At 43.1% G+C, this 25,988-nt stretch overlaps 1 protein-coding gene across 2 annotated transcripts in view; it reads right to left on the bottom strand.

Moving 5' to 3' along the window:
• LOC125450440 (FERM and PDZ domain-containing protein 1) overlaps positions 1–25,723 on the bottom strand; it is a 133,782-nt gene extending 108,059 nt beyond the window's left edge. Inside the window, exon 1 of one of the 2 annotated variants that reach the window (XM_048526445.2) lies at positions 25,609–25,723. The gene's annotated coding sequence lies outside the window, so the exon portion shown is untranslated. Of the gene's footprint in view, positions 1–24,035; positions 24,143–25,608 lie in introns of those variants that run through there. The other variant, XM_048526437.2, reaches the window with a different exon arrangement.
• Positions 25,724–25,988: the final 265 nt, after the last annotated feature.

Here is a 25,988-nt window from a genome sequence, read left to right as displayed (position 1 = left end):
GGGTTTGCTCAGGGAGAGAAATTTAGCCTTCAACAAGCCTCATTTTCAGTAGGTCTCACCCTTCAATCCAACCTCTTCACATTCCCATCTAAAACTCATACAGGATCATGAAAGAAACTTAAGATGTATAGATTTCATAGAAACAAACTCAAAACACAAAGAGTAAATCTGAATAAATCCATAGCTGTAAGCTATGGTGTTGACTTTCTAGTATTTTGTTTGTTTCATTTTTTCTATGTAGAAAAAATTTTTGCTTTGTTCAAAAAAAGTATCGTTGTGTTGATTAAAATATGGTATTTGAATTACTATTTAAATGTTAACGTTCCCTCACCAGATTGCAACATACTGTTACAATCATTACCACCTCTGCAGCACACTATCATTTCAAAAGATATGAGGAAGACAATCTAAAGCTAGCTCTCTGGGGTTCAATATTTGTTGAAGGTCTAATTTGAAGAAAGATTTTGTATTTCCACCAAGCTCTACAATATCTTCAAGAGATCACAAAATGCGTTAAGTCAACAGGGCCAGGATTTAATGAGTGGGGCACAGGGCCCACCCACTAGTTACAGAACCACTGCTAATCTCCTTTTACTTCTCTTCAAAGACAGTTGATCCAATTGAATTCCAATCAGGCACATGGCTAGGCTGCACCAAGCCTTCCCTCCAAATAAGCCAGGGACAAGATGGAAATTTCCTGGGAGCTATCAGCCTACCGGAGGCCAGCAGGCGTGCAGTAGGGGCACTGCTGCTCTTACAGTGGGGCTACAGTAGGAATCAATGATGGATCCCAGGTTACCTGTTTGGGCACCCAGTGCCTATGAATGATGACAGGTCACTCGGTTTGCACAGCCTTCTCAGATGTTGAGTGCCTCGCTAGTTCAAAGGCACCGTTGTGAACTGGTGGTGGATGGAGTCAATCTTGAAAGTGCAATATGTGGCACCACCAATCCAACAAGATGCTTTAGCCTGGATGGTGTCAAGCTTTCTGAGTGTTGTTGAAGCTACACCCATCCTGGCAAGGATGCCACCACACTCCTGATTTGTGCCTTGTAGATGGTGCATAGGCTTTGGGACTACACCTGTTGTTTTACCTGTTTGCTTATGAATCCTAAAATAGATTAACCCAGAAATTGGGAAATTCAGATCACGGAGGGATTGATCTCTGTGTTGGAACAGGTATGTCTAACATATTGGGTGTTCAGTTCTGGTGAAAGATCATTGACCTGAAACATTAACTTGATTCTCTCCACAGATGCTGCCTGATTGCCTGAGTATTTCCAGCAATTTTTAATCATGACATTAGGCTTTAGGTCTCATTAACATTAGAATGACCTGCTGCAGGTGCATTCTGGGCACTTTCCATGAATATTTGAATATGTTGCCTGTCAAATAGGATGCTTTGGTGTCCATGTCACACATTATAAAATATGCCTAGTCCCAGCATCATGGAAGTATTGAGCTACAAAACTGTCCAAAATACATTTTTGTAATTCATTGGCATCACTTGAGTTATTCTGCACCTCACCATGTCACCGTCCCCACAACCCACCCAGACACTTTATACTAAAATGGTTATCTCCTATTGGACCCTCTTGTTCTTTACCTCACTGCTCCCTGACCTTTATTTTATTCAATGCACCATACCCTCAAGATGCTCCCATCACACCCTTACATCAGGAGGTCTGCAGGATCATCAGAACAGAATCCCATCCTTCACTGTTCCTTAACTCAATCTGTAATGTTTTCACTGTGAAATTCTTTCACCTCTATGCCACAATTGTGGATTTCATCAAATCGCATCTCTCTGAATTTTCCGACAACAACTGAGGTATGGTGTCAGTTGAAGAAAACCTACTGAAGCACCCCACTGAGCGATAGTTAATATTAAAATGGGACTTACAGCATCAGCAATTCAACAGTGAACAAGCAAAACATTCTGGTCAGGATAAATATTCCAGCAACTTCTCTCCACTTCGTCTAAGCGTAACAAGCAACTCTCACATTTAGAAATGCTTCTAAAAGCAAGACAGCTTGCAATAATTATCTTTGGCTCTAACAGCTGGGCTGGTTTTTCTGCGTGGCGGATGTGAACAGGGCTCTTATGGATCAGTGGTAGTGCCCCGAATTCTGAGCTAGGAGGCCTCGGTTCAATACTTGCTTCAGAGGTGTGTATCCATATCTCTGAGCAGGTTATTTAGAAAATGTCTGTAAGAATTCACTGTCAATGTCAGGAACAAATATCCTCCGTTATTTTGCTGTGCCAGCGTATTGAAATTTGTTATTTTAATTGATGGAATCCTGAGTTATTGTCAGAGACTTGTTCAATGCTGACACTTTTAAATGATAACTTGCAGTGCCTGAAATTCTTAAACCTGCACTTTGATTTTCCTATAAGCAATCAGACAGCACTTACCTATTAATGAAAGCAGATATCTTGGGCTCTCTCTTCCAGAAAGCCATGGATGGTTGCAGCATGGAGCTTTGGAGAATGATTTTGCAAGAAGGGATATGGATCAAAGATGGATAAATAGAATGCAAATGAGCCATGATCTATTGACAGGGAGCTTCATGACCTACTCCTGGTTCCAACATAACAGGCTCGAGGAACTCAAATCTTGTTCGTCAAGTTACTACATTCTTCTTTTCCTACATGTAACTGGGAGAGTCAGATTGCCTTCATTTAAATTAATGTTCTTTTTAGTGCTACAATTGTGCAGGGGAACTGAATAATTGGAATGACTGCAGGCCCATGGCTAAAGAAGGCTGGGATTTATGGAACTTTTAGTTTTATTTCTTATTTACCACTTTATAATGACAAGAACTGTGAGATTGAACTTTCAACGTATTTCTTTATTTTTCTAGTCTTTACCTAAGATTTTCTACCTAGGTACCTTGTACCTAAGATGGACCTGTGAATGGTGACACTGTAAACTTTTCACTGTACTCCTGTATCCCTGTCCTTGGATACACATGACAACAAAAACCTAATTCTAATTCTAAAAACCTAAAAACTGGAGTACTGGAGAAAATAGCCTTAAAAACAGACCCAGATATTTTATGGACTTGCTTGTTACATATAAAGACTTGTGTCTGTGCTGGGCTAAGACTTGCTGGGGAACTGCACTTCAATGTTACTGACTGTTGCTCGCATACAGCAGCTGCATTTTTCACTCTTATTTCCATATGGTTATTTACTCCAAGTCAACACAAATCAGAAAAGAACAAGTCCACTGAGATTGAAATGTGTCTGTTCCTTTATGTAATCATGTTGCACTTCTTCATTAGTCTTTGAGTTATTCCATGTTCTACTCTGAATGCTTCTTTGAAAGAAGGAACGAATTTGCATTGGTATAGCCCCATTCACCCATTGGGATAAATGGTCACTTCATTAGATTTTAAAGTGACTTTGATTGAGGAATAAGTATTGGCCAGGACATCTGAACTACTCCCCTTGTTTTGCTTCAAATAGTTGCATGGGATCACTTGGACCAGCCTTCGAGGGCTGATGGATCTTCATTTAACACACTGTTGGAAAGCTAACACCCCGAATAGCACAGTGTTCCTTGGTGCTACACTGAAGTGATAGCTAAGATTATGTTCTCAAAGTATCTGGAGCAAGGTTCAAACCTATGAGCTTGTAACATATAATTGAGATAATTGACAGGGCTACCAACTGGGCCAAAGCTAATATTAGGGAACATGTGTAGACCTAACCCAAACTCATGTAAATTGGTTAGCAGCTTAACAGAGTTCTGTACATTTTCACCCAGATGTTTACCCACTGCAAATACCAACACATCACAACTTTAACTAGCTTTGGAAACTGATTAAGGAAACCAAGATGCACAGATGAAGCAGATGAAATAGTAATAGATCATAGAACAGTACAGCACAGGAACAGGCCCTTTGGCCCATCGTGTCTACACCAACTATGATGTCATTCTGAACTAATCCCATGTGCCTGCATATGGTCCATGTCCCTCTATTCCCTGCCTGGCCATGTATCTGTCTAAATATCTCTTAAATGTTGCAATCATTTCTGTTTCTACCATGTCCCCTGGCAGCGTGTTCTAGCAGCTAATACACTCTGTGTAAAAGACTTTAATCTCATATCTCCTTTAACCTTTCCCCAATCACCTTAAACCTATGCCCCCTAGTATTTGACATTTCCACTCTCTGACTATCTACCCCGTTAATGCACCCCTCATCATGCAGTGCTTTGGCAGAAACAATCTAAGTTTATCCAAACTCTCCTTACAGCTAATACGCTCTAATCCAGGCAACATCCTGGAAAATCTCTTTGCCCCATCCCCAAAGCATCCACATCCTTCCTGTGGGGTGGCAGCCAGAAATGCACACAATACTCCAAATGTGGTCTAACTAAAGTTTTGTACAGCTGTAACATGACTTGCCAACTTTTATGCTCAATGCCCCGACCAATGAAGGCAGACAGGCCATACACCTTCTTTATCACCTTATCCCCTTTCAGGGAACTATGGTCTTGCAACCCAAGATCCTTCAGTATATCAATGCACCTATGGGTCCTGCCATTCACTGTATGCTTTCCTCATGCATTTGGTCTTCCAAAATGCATCATCTCACTCTTGTCCGGATTAAACTCCAGCTGCACTCTTTCTGCCCAACTTTCCAAATGATCCATATCCTACCTTTGACAAACATCTTCATTTTCCACAACTTCACCAATTTTCATGTCGCCTGCGAGCTTACTAATCAAACCATCTACATTTTCACCCAAATCATTTCTATATAATACCAACAACAGAGGTTCCTGCCCTGATCCTTGTGGAACATTGCTGCACAGAACTCGAGTGAGAAAAGCACCCCTCCACAACTATCCACTGTCTTCTGTGACCAAGCCAATTTTGTATCCAGCTTACCAACTCACCATGGATCCCATGTGACTTAATCTTCTGGACCAGTCTACCATGACGGACCTTGTCAAAGAATCAAGAAGTCTGTCGTATTTGGCCCTGATGTAAATTGAGCAAGCAATCCCAACTATACTGACAGAAGCTTGATGTGATCATTCAAATTCTCAACACAAGACAAAGGACATAGCCAGGATTATACCAAGGAAAGCCTGAGCAGTAACAAACTGAACCTTTCTTAATTGATCTAAAGAAAATCAGAAAATCCAAGCCACGGGTTGTATTTTAAACAAGGATCAGGGGAGATAACATGAACAATTTGGTCAGATGTATTGGTGGCAGGAATAGGCCATTTGGCCCACTGAGTCTATTCTGTAATTCAATAAGATCATGTCTTATCTAATTACTCCACATCCTGCCTACCCCCAATAATATGTCACTCCCTTGTTTATCATGATTTTGTGTACCTCTTCCATAAAAACATGGACTGTTAGCAGGGAACAAACTTGCGACATTTTCATGAATCTGTGCAGCCATGCTACACAGTCTCCACTGCTATCCTGTTGCTGATTGCAGCTATGGGCTGTCAGGTGTACATTGCCACTCAAACTCACAGAAGAGAATAGTGCAGAAAGAGGCCATTCAGCCCATCAAGTCTACAGTGACCCTCCAAAGAGCATCCCACTCCATCCTTGCATTTACCATTTCTAACCCATCTTGCCTGCACATCCCTGGATACTGTGAGCAATTCAGTATGGCCAATCCACCTAACCTGCACATCTTTGGACGATGGGAGAAACCAGAGCGTCCAGTAGAAGCCCATGCAGACACAGGGACAATGGCTCCACATGGACAGTCATAAGGAAATGAACACAGACCCCCGGCTCTGTGAGGCAGCAGTGCTAACCACTGTGCCACCGTGTCACCCCTACACTGCGCAGGTATAGGGAGAGAAATGTGCTGCTCTCACCAGCCAACACAGGTAATACTACGGCTACTTCAAGGCATTGCCAAAAAGCTGTGCACTCACCGGTGCTGGAAAATGGGACAACACTAAAATGAAATTTACCAACAGAGGCAATGCGTACAGGGGTAATGAGAGATCATGCACATAAATCTGACTGAAAATCAGAGACTGACAAGATTCAGTGTTAGAGAGGTGCACTACACCGTGTTCCACCTTATACAACATCACTGTCAAAAGCTAATGCAGGTTGGTCTTTGCACAGCACAGCTAGATTCACATTTGGCTCGGGATCAAAGCACTATTCAATTTTGTCAGCTAAAAAGCACGGCAACACAGATTAATGGAGCAGACCATAAGACTAGTTTGCTGTCAGCACTCAATGGCCCCTGATCCAAAATATAGGGCAGAATCTTCCAGTATGCAGTGTCAGAGGCAGATTTTCAGTTGCAATTGCACGTTTTCAGCTAGTTACATATGCATGAGGCGCAAAGAAACTCTTGTGGTGGGAAGGGCTGGAAATGAACAACTGCTGCTGTTACTCTCGGGGGTCAAAGAATCTGGCTCTGTCTCTGGAAATTACAGCCATCAGCTCTGTTCAAGCAAAGTTAATAGGGATAAGCCCAGTAATTACAGACGAGCTTAACATCAGTGGAAGGACAGCTTCTAGAAACAATTATTTGGGATAGAATTAGTAGTCACAGGGAAAATGGTGAGTTCATTAGGAAGAGCCAGCATGGGTCCCTGAAGGAAATAAAATGTGTTTATAACTAATTTTCTGTGTTTTGAAGAGGTAACAGAAAGGATCAATTCCGATAACACTGTTGATACGTAAATCGATTTTCAAAAGGATATTGATATAGTGCCACACAACAGACTTGTGAGGAAATTATAGCTCATGAAATAATTTGGACAATAGCATTGTGGATACAACTTTCACCATGTGACAGGAAATAGATGGCAACAGTTACTGGATATTTTTCAGTTGGGAAGGAAGTGTGTAGTGGAGTTTTCCAAGGGTCGGTATTGGGACCCTTGCATTTCCTGACATATAATTAGTTATCTAGGTCTTGCTGTACAGGGACCAGGCTCAAAGTCTGCAGATCCTACAAAACTTGAAAGCTTCTTTTTAACTGTGAGGTCAGCAGCATAGGATTCTGAAAGCTCATAAACGAGTTGGAGGAGTGGACAGACAAAGTTCAATGTCGGGAAGTGTGAGATGGTGCATTTTGGGGAAGATCATTAGCAGAAAATATAAAATAAGGGATACAATTACTAAGAGATTGCAGGGACAGAGGGATCATGGTGTATAATGGCACAGATCATTGAAGACAGTGGGACAGGTGAAGACAGCAGTTAATAATGCTTACAGTATCATCACCTTTATTAATAGGAGCATAACATACAGGGGTAACAGATTATAATGAACTTAAACAAGACACTAGTTAGAGTTAGGTGGAGTATTGTGCGCTGTTCCAACTACAACATTGCAGACATTTAGAGAGAGTACTGAAGAAATGAACAATAATGGTTCTAGGGATACGAAACTTAGTTCATGAAGCTAAATTGGAGATAAGGCTACAAGAGGAATTGATTGATGTTTTCAAAACCCAAAGGGGTCTGAACACAGTAGATAGGGAGTGACTATTTGTATTCACAAAAAGATTGAGAACAAGAGGTCTCTGATTTAAAGTGATTTGCAGAAGTAACAAATACAATGTGAGACAAAGCATTCTGGCAAGGATAGCTGGGAGTAAGGCAATTCGAACTTGCAAATATTTATTCTCATTTGATGAGGGAAGAAGGTACATTGAAATTGTAGCCTTTGGAAAGACAAACATCTGGTTTTCAGACAGTACATAATGAGAGAGATTTATTGTGTCTTTCATAGCATCATTAATCACATCACTAAATTGCCAACATTAACTGAGTTTGTGGTATGGACATGTTTTAAGCAGGTACTGTTTATGGCGCAGTCATGTATTAAAGCAAGATTGCAACATAAATGGATCAAATCAAACAATGGAAGCGATCTGCACACTTCAGGAAAGCACAGCGTACAGCACAATGTAAATGAATGACCCTATTGTAATTATGTTTAATCTCACCTTACATAAACACCCAGTCAATCATGGGACTGTCTAGCTTTAACTTTCTTAATACATTTGGAAACAAAAACTTGGACAACCTCAAGTTTAGCACTTTTTTATTACACAGGCAGTGATTTGGGTCAGCAATTCTCTGCCCGGGAGTGTGGTGGAAGCAGGATCATTTGAGGCGTTCAGGAAGACATTTGGTGTTTATTTGAATAGAAACAATGTGCGAGGATATGGAGAAAAGGGAGGAAATGCTCAATAGGTCATGACGCTCACTAGTGGAGCCAGGGCAGATACAGCAATCTGAATGGCCTCCTTCTGTACCATAACACTTCAGTGATTGTGTGAACTGAAGGGCTCCTGGATGGATATTTATTCACTCCAAGCCAATAGTGACCGTCAGGCTCTCTTTCTCATTCTCAATGTAGCTCCTGGAGCTAAGCATTCTGGTCATTCCACACTTCCCTGGTCAGGCTACTTCTCCTGACCACTCAGATTTCTGCCAGGTTTCTTGACCCATGTCCATCACAGTTCAGACTTCACGCCCTGTACAATCCTAATGCACTGCTACCTGATCTTAATTGTAGATTGACACTGCCAAAGAGAACAAAGCAACGGCTGCTCACTCCAGAGTCCAGCAACTTACCCCCTGCACATCTCTTATATATAGTCAAGAATTAGAAGGCATGCTTTGCTTACTTGTGGAAAGTTTAATTCAGAAGGGAAAATAATTCTAGTGAATTGGGCTTTCAGTGGGCATGCATGCCATGCAAATATTTGCAAAAGAACTTTCCGATGTCTGTATCAGGAAGCTTGACCTTTAAATTTCCAAGAACTTATTTGCAGACTTTCCAATTCGAGAATTTCCAACAGATAAATTCATTATTATCACATTGCTGTTTGTGGGAATTTGCAAATTAGTTCCTGTGTTTCTTACTTAACAACACTTCAAAACGACTTCATTGACTTCAACACAGTGTGGAGCTGCAGGAACACAGCAGGCCAGGCAGCATCAGAGGAGCAGGAAAGCTAACGTTTTGGGTTGGGACCCTTCTTCAGAACTTTATTGACTTCAAAATGCTTTGAGATCTCTGGTGTTCTTGAAAAGTACTGTGTAAAATACAAATCTTTCTTTTTCTAACTTCTCTCCAGCAGCTCTTTTTGTAGGAATTGTAACAAGGTCAGCCAGGCAGACCTCATAGAATATGAGCTCACCCACTGGGGCTGTTAATCTGGTCCAATCAGAGAGCCCTGGCTGACAGATAATGACAGGAGTGTCAGAGATTCTTTTTGCTTTGAGAGCTGGCTCTGAGGAAGCTAGATCATTGTCGAGGACTCTCCATGGGTAAATAAAGAGTGATTTGGTGACAGGATACTGGCCCTTATGGAGTTATTTCAGTGACAATGAGAGAAAAGCAAGCTCCTGAAGAAATTCACTCGCAACAGTCATCTTTGAGTTGGGGTTCAGCATTTCTGGCATCATGCCCCTATTTGGGGAGGTTGCCTCATTCGATCCTGCCATCTGGGACTGGACCCAGTATGTGCAAAGACTACGTTAATTTTTCTGGGCAAATGAAATGTGGAGCAAATGAAAAGCAGTCAGTAATTTTCCTGACTGCTGTGGACCTGTGGCTTTTTCAGGTATTAGGAGCCTAACTCTCCATGAGGCCCCAGGTATGAAAAGCTTTCAAGAATTCACAGAGTAAGTTAAGGAATATTATGCCCCCAAGCCTCCTCTAATTCTGATATGCTACCAGTTTTACTCAGCAATTCGAGAACCAGGGGAATCCGTATCAGGATTTCTGATGAGGTTACGACAACTGGCAGATGCATGTGACTTTGGGTTAACTCTTAATGAGATGCTGAGAGACCATTTGGTATGTGGGATTAATGATGTAACCATGCAAAATCACTTATTAGCTGAAGTCCAACTGGACTTTTTATCATTGGAAGATGCGGCAAGTGGAATGTATGAGCAGGGAATTCGGATGGAAGCGGATACACTCACCAGTCCAACTAAGTTTGGGGAATACCATTTGAGTGAAGGAAAATTCACAACTTCACTCAGGGCATATCCTGAACAGAGGGTCTCTAGGTCAGCCCACAGCAAAACCCCAAAACAAAGTCAAGCCTCAACCAAACAGTTAAAATTTTCTTCAGAATCCAGGCCGGCAAGTCATTGCAGTTGCTCCTGGTATGCAGACTCGAGACGGGAAAAGAATCTCACCCGGCCTAAACTGAATAAGAGAAACCATAGGCTGGTGTCCAGGAGAGTGCACACCCCGGAAAGCTCACCCACACTTGGATTGGAGCAATTACTTAGCAACATCCAAATCAAAACCAATCAAAACAAACATCTAGTTAAAAGGTCACCTGGTTCTAATGGGGGTCAATACCAGTGTGGCCATGTCAATGATCGCAGAACCAATCTTTAACAAAATTCTCTCTGGGCTCCAACTCTTAAGTTTGTGCAAGTCCTTGGATAGACTGAGAACCTATACCTGGGAACCTTTACAGATGAAGTGTACAACTTTGGTTCCAGTCTCTGATGAGAAGCAGTTAGTTCTGTTACCACTGATTGTAGCAAAATGCTCAGGCCCAGTCCTGATGGGGTGAAGTTGGTTGAGACAGATTCACCTCGATTGGCTCCAAATGTTTTGATTAGAAAATGGCTGCCTGAGTGAAGTCCTAATTAAATACCGGGAAGCTTTTCAGCTAAGTCTAGGGATTATGCATCCCACCTCCCATGTTGACCCAGAAGCAATTCTATGATTGTGCAAGCCCTGCGCAGGGCCATTTGCCTTATGGGCAGAAGTAAAGACAGACATCAGGAGGCTGGAAAGTGAAGGAGTGATCGAACCAGCCCAGTTTGCAGAATGGGCAGCACCAGTCGTACTGATCATGAAGCACAACAGGTTGGTTTGCCTTTGCAGGGAAATTTTAAACAAACGGTAAACCGCTTTTCGCAGCAGGATAAACACCCACACCCTCACTTAGAGGATTTGTACACAAAGCTGGCAGGGGTTGTCCTTCACAGAACTGGACATGAGCCATGGATACTTACAATTGTGGTTAGCTGAGGATTCCTAGAAGTACACTACAGTTAATACCCGTAATGGCTTGTACCAGTATAAGAGACTGCCATTTGGGGTATCATCAGCCTGTGCAATTTTTCAGTACAAAATGGAAAACATTTTACATGGTTTACTCCAGGTCACCATTTATCGAGATGATACGCTAATAACTGGGAAGACCAATAAGGAGTACTTAGAGAACTTGCACATAGTCCTTAGCCATTTCTCCCAGGCAAGCGTATGCCTTAAAAGGGAAAAATGTGTGTGCCAGGCCTTCTAAGTGACCTACTTGGGTTACAGAGTCGACAAGACCAGGTTACACCCATTAGAAGATAAAGTGAGGGTGATCAAAGGTGCCCCAGCTCCCACGTCTGTACCAGAGCTTAGGTCTTTCCTTGGGCTGGTGAACTATTGCAAAAGTTCATAGGTAACGTGGCAAAGGTTGGCACCTTTGCACCAACTCTTAAAGAAAGGGTCAGCCTTGGAAATGGTTGTGTAACCAAGCCATAGCCTTCAGGGAAGTGAAGAAACAACAATCATCCTCTAAGGTGTTGGCACACTATGACCCCAAGTGAGATGTGGTATTGACATGCAATGCCTCCCCATAAGGCATTGGGCTAGTAGTAGCTCATCGATGGCCCAACAGAGAGGAATGTGTAGGCATCCAGAAGTTTGGCTAATGGAGAGTGTAAATATGCCCAGATAGAGAAGGAAGGTTTGGTGGTTTGGGGTCAGGAAGTTCTACCAATACCTTTACAAACATAAAGCTGTAATAATAACAGGCCCCTGCTAGATCTACCTAAAAAGGACAAGGAAGTGCTGCCCATACCTTCAGACTGAATTCAGCGCTGGGCTCCAATACCAAGTGTGTACACTCACAAGTTGGGACACTGTCTGGGAGGCCAAGCAGCGAATGTGGATGCATTGAGCCACTTCCCACTGGCAGATACACCACCAGTGATACTGTCACTGGAAGAGTCTGTAATAGTTTCAAATTTTCTGGACACACTTTCAGTCACAGCTGACAATGTCAGAGTTTGGACGCAGAAGGATCTGGTCCTAGCAAAACTGAAATACCTTTTAATGCCTTTGCTGAACAAACATTTATCTCTCTCAGCTTCAAAATTAACATCTGATGTAACACTAACTGCTGTTTGTGGAGAGTAGAGTTCCAAACGTTACCACTCTGTGTATGTAGAAATGCTTTTGGGCCCATGCGGGTACCCATGGCCACCCCTTTGTCTGCAGATAGTGGGAGGAATTGAAGGAGAAGTTGTTGAGGGTGAGGACGAGTTCGGATAAGTGGATGAGGGACTGGGACTGGTTGAGCCTGCGAGACAGGAAGAAGCAGAGGACCTCTTTGTAGGATACATGGAACAATCCCTCTACCACAGCTACACTGGCCCTAAACCCCACCCCTTCCTCCGTTACATGGATGGCACTACATGGATGGCAGTATCGGTGCCACCTCGTGCTCCCACAAGGAGCTTCAACAGTTCATCCACTTCACTAACACTTTCCACCCCCCAACCTTAAGTTCGCCTCCCTCTGATACCTCCCTCTCCTTCCTGGATCTCTCTGTTTCCATCTCTGGCATCCACATGAAAACCGATATCCATTTCAAGCCCACTGACTCCTACAGCTACCTAGAATCCACCTCCTCTCGCCCACCTTCCTGAAAAAATGCCATCCCCTATTCCCAATTCCTTCACCTCTGCCGCATCTGCTCCCGAGAGGTCGAAAATGCCCTCGACCATGTCTCTTGCATTTCCCGCAACTCATCCCTCACAACCCCTACCCGCATTAATAACCAAAGCAGAATCCCCTTCGTCTTCACATACCACCCCACCAACCTCCGGATACAACGCACCATCCTCCGACACTTTCGCCATCTACAATCCGACCCCACCGCCAAAGACATTTTTCCCTCCGCACCCTTGGCTGCTTTCCAGAGAGACCACTCTCTCCGTGACTCCCTTCTTGGCTCCACACACCCCACCAACCCCGGCACTTTTCCCTGCAACCTCAGAAAGTGCAATACCTGGCCCTACACCTCCCCCTTCACCTTGCAAGAAGACTTTCCCCATCAAGCAGATGTTCATCTGCACATCTGCCAATGTGGTATACTGTATCCGCTGTACCTGTTGTGGCTTCCTCTACATTGGGGAAACCAAGCGGAGGCTTGGGGACCGCTTTGCAGAACACCTCCGCTCGGTTCGCAATAAACAACTGCACCTCCCAGTCGTGAGCCATTTCAACTACCCCTCCCATTCCTCGGACGACATGTCCATCATGGGCCTCCTGCAGTGCCATAATGATGCCACCCGAAGGCTGCAGGAACAGCAACTCATATTCCGCTTAGGAACCCTGCAGCCCAATGGTATCAATGTGGACTTCATCAGCTTCAAAATCTCCCCTTCCCCCACCGCATCCCAAAACCAGCCCAGCTCATCCCTGCCTCCCTAACCATTCCTCCCACCTCAAACCCCACCCCCATCTCCTACCCACTAACCTCATCCCGCCTCCTTGACCTGTCCATCCTCTCTGGACCAACCTATCCCCTCCCTAGCTCTCCACTTACATTCACCTTTACTGGCTCCAACCGTGCGTTTTTGACCTGTCTGTCTCTTCTCCACCTATCTTCTCCTCTATCCTTCTTCTATCCGCCTCCCCCCTCTCCCTGTTTATTTCAGAATCCCCTGCCCCTCCCCCATTTCTGAAGAAGGGTCTCAACCCGAAACGTCAGCTTTCCTGCTCCTCTGATGCTGCTTGGCCTGTTGTGTTCATCCAGCTCTACATCTTGTTATGTCAGATTCTCCAACATCGGCAGTTCCTACTATCTCTCCCATCATTCCGTGCCATTTCTACATGATCCATCTTCTTGGTAGATACTGCAGCAAAATTGTTGTTTAATTTTAGTACAAGTAACAGCAAATTTCTATTCTATTCTATTCTTTTTTATTTCTGCTATCTCACAATTACTTCCTTTACTCCTTGAAAACTTCAATCAAGTTTGGAAGATAAGGCCTATCCCACACAAAGTCATGCTGACTGTCCCTTATTGGGCCATACTTTTCCAAATGCGCATAAATCATATCCATATGAATCCTCTCCAATAGCTTCCCAACCACAGCAAGACCTAGCAAATTAAAATTAAAGGTTATGCTTTTAAATTATCTCCTCTCTGTTAATGATATAAGGGAATATTGCTATAGAATTGGCAGATAGCTAATGTTATTCTGCTTCCTACAAGCTGCCCATGCATATGTACTGGTTACAGTGGGTCAAGCACTGATATGAGACTCATTGGCCTATAGTTTCCTGGACTATCCCTATTTCCCTTCTTAAACTGAGGAACTACATTAGCAACTCACCAGTCCTCTGGGACTCCTTTGGTATCTAGTGAGGATACAATGATCTCAATCAACGTCCCAACAATCTCCTCTCTTATCTCTCTAAATAAACTAGTGTAGATCCCAATGGGCCCTGGAGACTTATCTACGGTAATTCTCTACAAGAGATTCATAGTTTTTAATTAACTGCTATTTGCCTGTGAATTGATATTTAATTGACATTCATTCTAGGTCCTAGAATGTAAACACCTATTGATAGTATTCAATATTTGCAATGTTTGACTCTCATATTGTACATATTCTTTAGTTTAAATCATGGAATTTTGTGGCTTAGTTCTTTCAATAAAAAACTGAGCTTTTAGATTTTTTTGTTTCAAAAAAAAGTTATTAGTCTCCACCATGATCACAACACTGTAAAGTGTTTCATTATTTAGTTTGTTGGCACAGGAGCAGGAAAATGATAGATAGGCCATCCACCACCTTCCTACATCATTTTCCCAACATTCCTGCTTCCTAGGCCAATGCCAGAGACCCCATAAAATTCCAGTGTGAAATACTGTCCCTTCATTGTTGCCGAGCAAAATTCCTGAAACTTCCTTCCTAGAAGCTGCCCATGCATATGTACTGGTTACAGTGGGTCAAGCAAGTAGCTCACCATCACCTTCTCAAGAGTAATTAAGGATGGGCAATAAACGCTGCCCTTACCAGAAATGACCATATCCCCTGAGCAATCGTTTTTAAAAATGACACCGATTAACGCATTTATTAAAATCATTAGCAATGAGTCTCACTGACTGACTTTGTTGGCCATTTTGAGGTTATATGAGAAATGGGATGAGCTGGTTAACGCTGGAAGCCATGCCAAATGCACTCCATATGCCCTATGTGTGTTATTAGAGGCAATTAATCAACAAGGGCAGTCTCAGACAGAACAAAGAACAATACAGCACAGTAACAAGCCCTTCGGCCCTCCAATCCTGTGCTGACACATTTTGTCCTTCTACACTAAAACTGTCTGAACTTACAGGACACATATCCCTCTATTGCCTTCCTAGTTGTGTATTCCTCCAGGTGTTTTTTGAATGTTGCACTGTGTCAATTTCCACCATCTCCTCTGGCAGCGTGTTCCAGGCACCCAACTCCCTTTGTAAAAACTTGCCTCGCAAATCTCTTTCAAACATGCCCCCTAACACCTTGAACCTGTGACCCCCAGTAATTGACCCCTCCACCCTGGGAAAAAGCCTCATACTTTCCACTCTATCCACACCATTCACAATCTTATAAACTTCTACTAGATAAGCAAAAGGAGCTCGTTGAGTTTCCAAACTGAACACCAAGAACCATCCTCCATAACCAGTAGGGTGGCCAATAATTTAGATCAAAATGAAACCACCTCGTTCCTTTTCCAGCAGCAAGACCTAGCACATTAAAATTAAAGGTTATGCTTTTAAATTATCTCCTCTCTGTTAATGATATAAGGGAATATTGCCATAGAATTGGCAGATAGCTAATGTTATTCTTATGTTCAAAATGGGAGACAGGACAAATGCAGGGAATCATGGATCAGTTATCTTAACACTGGAGTTAGGAAAATTATTAGAATCATTATTCAAAGATGTAACAGAAAAACATTAGGAACTGAAAGGAAAAACAAAAAATAGTCCACACAAATGTTAAAAAGGGCAGTCACGTTTGATCAAATGTGTGTATGAATTATTTAGGGAAGTAATGAAAGTGTATCATGAATGTAATGTACATAGACTTGTAGGACACCTCTAATAAAGTACCGCAGAATAGACTTAGTTTAGACTATGTGAGTAGAAGCAGGCAAGTAGCAGATCAGTTAGCAGGCTGGCTATCAAACACTGCTGGGGTTTAAACATAGTTACTCAAACTGGCGGCAGTCTGAAGTGGAGTACTGTAGAGATTAGTACTACGATAGGTACTGTTCACCAGTTACGTAAAGTGGTTGGTCTTGGGGATCAGAAATGCAACACAAATGATGATGCAAATTGGAGGGTTTAAACAATTACAGAGGAAAACCATGACAAGATACAAGAAGTTAACAAACTTGCAGAATGGACATTTAAGTGGTGCACTTCAGCAAGACAAATAAGCAGACCACTCAATCCTTGGTAAATAAAAGTCTAAATAGGGGATAGGAGTGAGGGAAACTGAAATTTGCAAACCAACATTGCAATGAAGGTTAGCAAAACTAGAAGACAGGACATCCATCATGTGCTGTGTGCCATCAACAGCAACAAAATTGTACTCCAACACAATTTGCAGCTTCATAGTCATAGCATATCCCAACTCAACCATCACCATCAGGCCAGAGGACCAACCGTGGTTCAATGGACAGTGCAGGAGGTCATGCCAGGAGCTGTACCCAGGCATACCTGAAGATGAGGGGTCAACCTGGCGAAGCATGCTAAGCAGCATAAGTAATTCCTGACAGTCAGAGCGAAGTGATCCCAGAACTGATTCAAGATCTGCAGTCCTGCCACATCCAGTTGTGAATGACGGTGGAGATTTAAACAACTCACTGGAGCAGGAGTCTCCTCAAAAATCCAACAATGAAAGAGCCCAGCACTTCAGTGCAAAAGTTAAGGCTGAAGCATTCGCAGCAATCTTCAGCCAGAAGTGCTGAGTGGATGATCCACCTTGACCTCCTCCCGTGGTGCCCAGCATTACAGATACCAGTCTTCAGCCAACCAGATTCACTCCACATGACATCAAGAAATGGTTGGAGGCATTGAATATGGCAAAGGCTAAAGTCCTGACAACATTCCAGCAATAGTACTGAAAACTTGTGCTCCAGAACATGCTGCTCCCCTAGCCAAGCTCTTCCAGTACAGTTACAACACTTGCATCTACCCGACAATATAGAAAATTGTCCATTTTATGCAAAAAAAAAAACGGCCAATTAATTATCTCCCAATCAGGCCACTCTCAGTCATCAATAAAGTGATGGAAAGTGTCATCAACAGTGCTATCAAACAGTACCTGCTCAGCAACAAACTGCTCAGTGATACCCAGTCTGGGTTCCACCAGGGCCACTCAACTCAGTTCAAACATGGACGAAAGAGCTGAATTCCAGTCATGAGATGAGAGTGGCAGCCCTTGGCATCAAGGCAGCATTCGACCAAGTGTGGCATCATGGAGCCCTAGCAAAACTGGAATAGATGGAACCAGGGGGCAAACTCTGTGGTGGTTAGAACCACACTTGGCACAGAGGAGTATGCTTGTGGTTGTTGGAGGTCAGTCACCTCAGCTCCAAGATGTCTCTGCAGGAGTTCCTCAGGGTAGCATCCTAGGTTCAGAGGTCATACACCCTCCTCCAAAATATCCATTCAGTGGAAACGAGGCCCTGGATATTCATGTACACATCAGAGTCATCATCATGAACATTCAGAAACCTGACTAAGGAGTGATAACAGCTTTTCCTTAGATGTAGCTAACCCTCTAGATATACCTTTACCCACTTATCCCACACAAATTATTGATAATGCGATTCTTATCTTTAAATCAATCCTGCTTCTCTTTCTTTTCTATCATTTTGGTGGCTCTTTAGTTAAACAGGGGTATTTATAAGAAATGATATGAGTTTATTTTGTTGTATGATCAGAGTTTAGGGCTGTAAATTGGACAAAATCCCATACTTTGTAATTCAGGAGCATTAAGAACATTATGAACATTCCTCTTATGTGGTATATGGTTGTTTATGGCTGACAATAGTTTTACAAATATTCAGTGCGTTCAGTGACACTTTCGAAAAACAGAGCAATCCAGTTGTGATCCTTTCTGGTACGTCTGATCTCAGGAGTTTAATGATGCAGCCTGGGTGTGGATCTGATTACTGAAGGGCTTACTTTTGTTTCAACCTACTTGGTGCTATTTTGTCACCAGCTAGCACATTCATTTTATTGGACTGCATTTGAAGATTAAGTTCACTGTCATTGAATAATTATTAGCCACTTTTCATCAGATAATTATTTCATCTTTTAGTGTACATCAATTTGAATTTAACACGGCATGTTTTGAATTCTTTGAATTTGAATCCTTCAAAGTAATGAGGTGGAGAAGAGACGTTACTTATGGCATTGACTCAGAGTTCAGATCCTCACTTAAGAGTTACAAAAGTAAATTACATTTGTGAAAGCATAAAATATTATCCTTCTCATCTGATAAGACTTCATTCAACTGTGCTTTGAGCGGAACACAATTCAGACTTGTTCTGTCCTCTGTTAAACCCAAGGCGTGTCATTTTACTATTTGCCAATATGAAATGTTCGCATATTTGTTGGTTGGTTTTAAATTGGATTGAACAGAATAACGAGAGTAATTCAACAGGTAATGTCTCATCACATGACATTGTTTCCACGATACAAATGGCTCATAATAACGTTATGTAGCATAAATGTAATCGTGATTCATTGCTTACCAGCTCAATCTTGCAAGTCTATTTCTTTGTCACATTCTTGCTGTACCTCAAAGAGATGTGAGTAAAAAATACTGCAGTCTCTACCATTGTGTAGAGAAAAGTTAAACAGATAATTGTTCATAATAAGGAGAAAATTATCAACGTATTGGCTCTTTTCATGATTAAATGGAATGTCGGTTAGAAAACTAAGAGGGTCCCTGATTTCCTTTATATATTGCAACAAATTTGTTGAATACTCATCTGATAGTCAGCACCACCAATGATTCAACTTGCCCTCAGTACTATACTGAAGTACCTGCTAAACTATACACTCAGTTGCTGGACCTGTCAAACTTCTACTGTACATAGCTATAGTGCTTCCAATGGGAGCACTATATTTCTAAATCTAAGCCCTACCCATGATACAGGAACAGCTTTGTACATTATTAGAAACAGTAAAACCTATTTCTTACTTCTGAGAAAGTGATTAATTTTCTGGATAAGTGGATTTTCAAAAGACATTTGATGAAGATCTCATTCTCATAGAGTCATAGTCATAGCAACGTACAGCAAGAAAACACACCCTTTAGTCCCAACTTGTCCATGCCAACCAGATATCCGAAATTAGTCTTATCCCATTTATCATCATGTGGCCCATGTCCCTTTAAATCCTTCCTGTTCACTTACCCATCCATACACCTTTCAAATGTTGTCATTGTACCAGCCTCCACCACTTCCTCTGGCAGCTCATTCTATAAATGCACCACCCTCTGCAGGAAAAGGTTACCCCTCAGGTCCCTTTTAAATCTTTCCCTTCTCATCTTAAACCTATGCCCCTCTAGTTTTGGATTCCCCTACCCAGGGAAAGCGCCTTGTCTATTCACCCTATCCATGCCCCTCACGATTTTATAAACTTCTATGAGGTCACCCCTCGGCCTCTGACGCTCCAGGAAAAATAGTCCCAACCTATTCAGCTTCTCCCTACAGCTCAAACTGTCCAACCCTGGCTACATCTTTGTAAATCTTTTCCGCAACTTTTCAAGTTTAACAACATCCTTCCCATAGCAGGGAGATTGGAGCTGAGTGCAGTGTTCCAAAAGTGGCCGAACCAATGCCCTGTACAACTGAAAATGGCCTCTGTCCCTTAAGAGAACAACACGCAACTGATGTTGGTCTTATGTTGGTACATGATGCCAGGCTTTGCAGCACTGGAGGCAGAAGCTGTGTCAGCAGATTCCTTCAATTCCTCCCACTTCCTACAGACAAAGGGGGTGGCCAATGGGCACCCGCATGGGCCCCAGCTATGCCTGCCTCTTTGTAGGTTACGTGGAACAGTCCCTATTCTGCAGCAACACTGGCCCAAAACCCCACCTCTTCCTCCGTTACATTGATGACTGTATCAGTGGCGCCTCATGCTCCCACGAGGAACTCGAATAGTTCATCCACTTCACCAACACCTTCCACCCCAACTTTATGTTCACCTGGACCATCCCTAACTCCCTGGACCTCTCTGTCTCCATCTTGGACAATCACCTAGAAATCAATATCCATTTCAAGCCCACCAAAATGGGTGGGCCAGCTAGAATACACCTCCTCCCTCCCACTTCCTGCAAAAATGCCATCCCCTATTCCCAATTCCTTCGCCTCCGCCGCCTCTGCTCCCAGGATGATGCATTCCACTCCTGTACATCTCTGATGACCTCATTTTTCAAGGACCATAACACCGCCCCCGCAGTGGTCGAGAACGCCCTCGACCATGTCTCCCTCATTTCCCGCAACTAGTCCCTCACACCCCCTCCCCGCAACAACAACCAAAAAAGAATCCCCCTTATCCTCATGTACCACCCCACCAACCACCGGATCCAATGCATCATCCTCCAACACTTTCGCCATCTGCAATCCGACCCCACCACCAAAGACATTTTTCCCTCCCCACCCTTATCTGCTTTCCTGAGTGACCACTCTCTCCCTGACTCCCTTGTCCGCTCCACACTCCCCTCCAGCCCCACCACACCCGGCACCTTCCCTTGCAACCGCAGGAAGTGCTACACCTGCCCCCACACCTCCTCCCTCACCCCCATCCCAGGCCCCAAGATGACTTTCCATATCAAGCAGACGTTCACCTGCACATCTGCTAATGTGGTATACTGTATCCACTGTACCTGTTGCGGCCTCCTCTACATTGGGGAAACCAAGCAGAGGCTTGGGGACCACTTTGCAGAACACCTACACTCGGGATGCAATAAACAACTGCACCTCCCAGTCGCAAACCATTTCCACTCCCCCTCCCATTCTTTAGATGACATGTCCATCCTGGGCCTCCTGCAGTGCCACAATGATGCCACCCGAAGGTTGCAGGAACAGCAACTCATATTCCGCTTGGGAACCCTGCAGCCCAATGGTATCAATGTGGATTTAACAAGATTCAAAATCTCCCCTTCCCCCAATGCATCCCAAAACCAGCCCAGCTCATCCCCACCTCTCTAACCTGTTCTTCCTCTCACCTATCCCCTCCTCCCACCTCAAGCCACACCTACTAACCTCATCCTGCCCCCTTGACCAGTCCATCCTCCCTGGACAGACCTATCCCCTCCCCTCCTCACCTACACTCACCTTTACTGGCTCCATCTCCGCCTCTTTGACCTGTCTGTCTCTCCCCACCTATCTTCTCCTCTATCCATCTTCGATCCGCCTCCCCCTCTCTCCCTATTGATTTCAGAACCCCTTTCCCTTCTCCTATTTCTGATGAAGGGTCTAGGCCCGAAATGTCAGCTTTCCTGCTCCTAAGATGCTGCTTGGCCTGCTGTGTTCATCCAGCTCCACACCTTGTTATCTCGGATTTTCTAGCATCTGCAGTTCCTATTATCTCTGTATTATGTATTGAGTTAGTTGTTAATAAACCCACGAGCGGTTGTCAAGTACACAGAATCCATGTTACTTAGTTTGTGTTACATTTAAACAACAAAAGAGAGTTATTACACCCATCAGATAATGTAAAGAAGATGTAGAAGAAGGATGTGAAGTATTAGAGACATTGCAAATAAAAGGGCTCATGTGAATAATTCCAGGAATGTGGAACTTTAGTTAGGTAGCTGGATTGAAGAAGCTGTGGCAATTCTACTTGAAGAAGAAAAGATTGCGAGGAGGCCTGGTAAAGGTATTCAAAATCCAGAAGGGTCTAGACAGTGTAGGAAATACTGTGCCCACTGCAAAAAATTGAGAGCCAAAGGACTTTGATTTAAGGTGCTTGCTAAAGGAAGCAACAGTGACTTGAGGAAAAGCATTTTATGCAATGAGTGGTTACAATCTGGAATACACTGCCTGGCAGTGTGGTGAAGGCAGGGTCAATTGTTGCTTTCAAAAATGAATTGGGTCGTTATCTGAAGAGGAAGATTTTGTGGGGCTATAGGGAAAAGACTGAGGAGTGGCACTAGCAGATAACATAGGCTGAATAGCCTCCTTCTGAGCTTTAACTATTCTATGACTCCATGAGTCCAACAGTAAGATCTGATTGCAATTGACTTGAATGTAGAAATTAGAACGAAAGGGTGGGGAGATCTCTAAGGGATGTGTTTGATAGAATCCTGTGAGCATCTTTTCTCAACGCTTGGACTGTTTATAAGCAGTTGTAGGAGATTTACTTCTGGCTATTGCAATATACATCCGTGTGAAGGTACTTTTCTGCAATATAAATGATATGGAGAGATGTAATAATTGGGCTGAGGGATGGCAGCTGAATTTAATGTTAACAGCTTCAGCTTTGGAAAAAGTATCAGCTCATTCAGCACTGGATATGGGACAGGCAGTGTGATAACTTAGAGGCAGCGGAGGGGATGGGACAGCTTGGGGGTGAGGTAAAGCTGGTTGTCATGAGCATTGACAAGGAAACTTATGCTGTGCTTTGGATTAGTGTCACAAAGAGAAACACTAAGCTTCACGCCACACCCTACCCCCTTCCATTCCAATAATGAATCCAACTGCTGATGAGCTCAGTCTGCGAGTCAGCCCATTCGCTGCCCTCCCTCAGCCAACAAGGGGCTCCTGCAACTCACTTCCTGTGTGTAAACATCACCCAGGTATGAAAAATGGCTTGGATATCAGGGGCTAACATCAGGCAGGCACTGTAACTCTTTGTCTGTTCCAAGGCCTTGAATGCCACAAGTTAAAATTGTACCTTTGTCTGTATCTTAGTCATCCTTCACTCCTCTCCTTAACTTACTACAGTAATAATACTATCTTAAAAATTATCACAGACCCTTAACTAACCTCAGGGTCCGAAGCATACGGTTGAACTTCAGTACCAATTTTGAAAAATAGAGGTAATTGTAACTTGAGGCATGAACTGGATAATCACAGCACACACTGCCTCCCCAATATTATAACTGTGATCCCTCCTGAAACTATGTGGCTGTTAGCGGGTGAGAAATCAGTTGACATTGGTGATCGGGGCAGTACGTTTTGAAGTGTGGTCAATGCAGGGAAAGACCAGGGCCAGCTTGACAACAGCAAGGTCCCGCATACAGCAATAGGAGATAGATGATGAGGTAATTTATTCTGGTGAGATTGGCTGACAGATAAACTGGACTGGACTCTGGAAAATCTCCTGCATTATGCTTTAACTAACATATCATAAGATAGGATTGCAACAACAAAATAGCCCTAGTACATCAGTCTGGTGTGCTGAGCAGGAGAAGGTGTGTCCAACATGCGCACAACATACTACATGGCATTTCCAGGCCACATTGCATGCTTGACTCAAGGGGAAAGCTGACATTCTATCTCTTTAAGTCTGCAGTGAAAGAGTTGACATTGCCCAAATGAACCTACCCAACATCAGTCAATCAGTCAATTTGTTTCTTGCTGACTACGTTGTGGATACTCAAACTAGACACAACAGTTTGGGTTCACTGTTTAGTAACACAGACTAGTATCTTTAGCAAGAAGTTACTCAATGAAAAGAAAATTGTAAGAATCTGCATTTGCTTTCCATTTACTTTGTCTCATTTAGTCAGTAAACCCTACATTTCTGGGTGACCCTTCAATACAATGAATGTATAGTTTAATGACTCAAACTCCCTGTAATAAGATTACAGGCTTGCCTGGTATGGTTTAACCACAACAGCATAAAGTGTTTATCCCGATCACTGCATATGACGTGGATTTAGTTTGCTCATTACAAATTAAAACAGTTTAATGCATTGATTATAAAGTCAGGGATAGAAGAGTCCTTTACCTTGTGAGTCTTCTCAGTGCAAGTTTCGCTGAAATTTGAAGTAAACACTTCACAGCATCAAAGCTGATTGCAGGGCATTTCAAATGCTCTGTAGTAATACAATGGGCTCCTGACCCCTGTCATAAATATTCAATCCATTCCTTTCAAAGCCACATGGATTAGCATTATGAGCTGTCGTGAGTGCTTCGCAAGATGTTCTGTATTATTTACATTAATCTGACTGTGAAAATATTTCTGTTATATTCTGTTGGGCTGCAGTGTTCATCAAATCTCCTGACCTAATGGTTGTCAAAAAGAAGCACTCAGCTTTGAAAAGAAATACTGTTATAATTTAATAATTCAGCCATTGATTTTTTTCTCTCTCCTCTGCCAGATTCTCTTGGGCTTTGAGCATGCAGTAGCAAAGAGTGAAGCAGATGATAATCCTTTTCAATGCACAGAATTTGAATATCATGTGTTTGCCTCATAGGAAAGCGACAGATAATGTTTTCACCCACTGGTAATGTGAAAAGTCCCCTGACGACAACAAACCAAACATAAACAACAATCGTTGCACTTGAGTTGGAGCCCGTCATGAGAGCTATGTTAGTATCGCTGGGACAATCGAATATTTCAGAACTATGGATTTTTGTTGGGTGAGGGTATCAAGCATTTGGACTAAAGGTGAACAAACAGAACTGAGGTACAGATTCACCTGCATTGTGGAATAGATATAATGGGGCTGAACCTCCTGCTTCCCTTCCAGTATAATTTACAAGGCACTTGCTCTCGTCAAATTATGTAACAACCAAATAATTAATTAATAAGTATTTGAAACAGCAAAGGATGTTCAAATCATAAAACATGTCAATAAGTACTAAAAGCACCAGATCTTCTCATTTCCTGTAAATCTCACAAATTTCCTCCCTGGTTCTGCACTCTTGAACATCCCACTTAATGTTGTTCAGTCAAAGTGGAGCCCAGGCCACTTTTGCCTTGACAAGAATCTCCTCTCACAGTCTCCAGCATTTGTCAGGCTGTAAGATCCAACAAACTGCAGGATGCAGACGAATCTCCCTTCCAATGTGACGGAGCCAGCTTTAATTTCCCTCTACACACTGCACTCTGCCATCGTTGCATGTGAAACAGAAAACAAACGACACCCCAACGTCTCAATCAATTTGCAACAGACATGAAACTGACACCGCGAGAGATCGCTGGAAAAGCTCAGCACGTCTGGCAGCATCTGTGCAGAGAAAGCAGAGTTAACGGGGGGGGGGGGGTCCAGCGACCCCTCTTCAGAACTTTGTCTCTGATTTCCAGCAGCCACTTCTTATTTACCATGAGATTCACATCACAAGGTAGAATTCAATAGCTATTTTTAAATCATTTTCGAAAAGCGGTTCGATTGTTGCACATGTAAATCGAGAAAATTTTAATCTAAATCTTGAAGCTGCAAGTAGATAAGCCATCCCGGCAACATTGACCACTCAGTAAATACCAAGGTCAGACAAACGTTATTAATTAACGTGCTGAATGACTTTTCGACACGGTTGGATTTGCACCTTCTTGCGCTAGTTTGGAATGGCCTCACCTTCTGTCCATGAGCTCCGGGTGGGTGCACGCAGCACAAGAGCTCGCTCTCCGGCACCTCTCTGAGTAATCTCCAAGCCTCTAGCTCTGATTACCAGAGACCTTCGACATTACGCGGTCAGCAGCGATGCATGTCGACAGATTCTCACACATACCCAGAGATGAAATCCCGAGGAGGACTGCTCCTGAGTTCTGACGAGAGACAGAAAAGGCAAGGACTGGATGAGACTAGGGACAGGAGAGTTCTGCGTGTGAAGGGCAATACACAAATGTTTTTAAACAAAAGCCCTTCCACCACAGCAACAGAAAAGTAGTGATTCAATTATGGGAATCTTTTGTTCCATTATGCAAAGTGCTGTCTGATGACACAGAAATGGTACT

Source organism: Stegostoma tigrinum, chromosome 3, assembly GCF_030684315.1.
Source record: "Stegostoma tigrinum isolate sSteTig4 chromosome 3, sSteTig4.hap1, whole genome shotgun sequence".
Lineage (NCBI taxonomy): Eukaryota > Metazoa > Chordata > Chondrichthyes > Orectolobiformes > Stegostomatidae > Stegostoma > Stegostoma tigrinum.
This window is presented reverse-complemented; position numbering and strand designations above follow the sequence as displayed.